This window comes from Salvelinus sp. IW2-2015, linkage group LG2, assembly GCF_002910315.2.
Source record: "Salvelinus sp. IW2-2015 linkage group LG2, ASM291031v2, whole genome shotgun sequence".
NCBI lineage: Eukaryota > Metazoa > Chordata > Actinopteri > Salmoniformes > Salmonidae > Salvelinus > Salvelinus sp. IW2-2015.
The window spans coordinates 23,233,062-23,234,257 of NC_036839.1; the positions used below are offsets into that span (position 1 = coordinate 23,233,062).

A 1,196-nucleotide genomic window follows, 5' to 3' on the forward strand; every position below is an offset into this window, starting at 1 on the left:
CTCTCTCTCTCTCTCTGTCCCTGAAATAGGTTTCTAAAGGATAGAACAGCCATCTCAGCCCATCCCTGTAGCCACAGGACCATGTGCCAGTGATGACTAGCTGGTGAGTACTATGCTTCGCTTCTGCTACAATTGAATCTAGTTCAAAACTTGATAGTCCATTTTGGGGTTAAAATGGAAATGTATCTTTGGCTTAAAGGCATATCTTCCTACTTTATTATTCTGATAGGAAGCAGTGAATGTCCTTTATGTCTGTTTTCTGCCCTCGTCAAACTGATCATGTATTTTCTATAGTATAGGGTTCATTAGACAAAGTCCTTTCAAACTCTAGCCTACACATTACTTTTGGTGACACTTTTGTAGAAGTTTTCGGGTTGGGATTGATATTGGTTTTGTTTGGTACGTGTGTATATTAGATATTAGGTTGGACAGTGTTTCGCTTCCGACTGTGTCCCACACGTCCCCTTGTCCCATACCTCTGAGATCGTTGGACCCAGTGGAGACCAAACATAGGAAGCTCAAAGCCATCTATCATTCCTTCTCTCTCTCTCTCTTTACCCTCCCCTTCTTCTCTACAGCCCCTGTAGTAAAGTGCCTGAGGCAGGGAGCCTTTTATGTAAAATCCCTTTATTCTAACTCAGAAAGGACCGTTTTGAAAAGAGGAGCGTGGTGGTGATGGAGAGATGGAGAGAGGAAGGGTGAAACCTGTTATTAAATCCAGCCTGTTAATGGTGAAGTTCTCTCGCCCACAGCTCCTCTCTCCTCTCTCTCTCTCTTTCCTCTCTCTTCTCTCCTCCGCCCCCCACAATGAGTGTTTGGCGGCAGGCGGGAGTCCACCAGGAACTCGGCTTCGTCTAATTGGTTCTATGTGGGCCAATCAAAGAATCAAAGCTCAGAGGTGATGCGTTTAAAAGAAACTGCCTTTGATATCTCCTCTCTTCTCTGCTCCTCTCCAAGAATGCAGAAGTTTATGTAATTGATTTATGTAATAGCTAAGTGTACTGTATGCAGCTATCAGTTATTTATCTTCTAAAAGCGTTTTATTGAGATAGTTGTCTCTGTAAGGTGAGGATTGAGGAATGGAGGGTTTTCCAGTACCAGAGGGTGTGCTTCCTTTGAGTGGAGAAAGAATGCCCTCCCGGCCAGTAAAGATTTTAACCTCTAACGAGCCTCTACCCCGGGTCCGGGATCACCCC

The 1,196-nt window shown here is 44.6% G+C and overlaps 1 protein-coding gene across 1 annotated transcript in view; it reads left to right on the forward strand.

The window, feature by feature from the left end:
- LOC111972939 (semaphorin-5B-like) overlaps positions 1–1,196 on the forward strand; it is a 207,170-nt gene that overhangs the window by 33,006 nt on the left and 172,968 nt on the right. Inside the window, 1 exon segment of the mRNA XM_070447995.1 lies at positions 30–103. The gene's annotated coding sequence lies outside the window, so the exon portion shown is untranslated.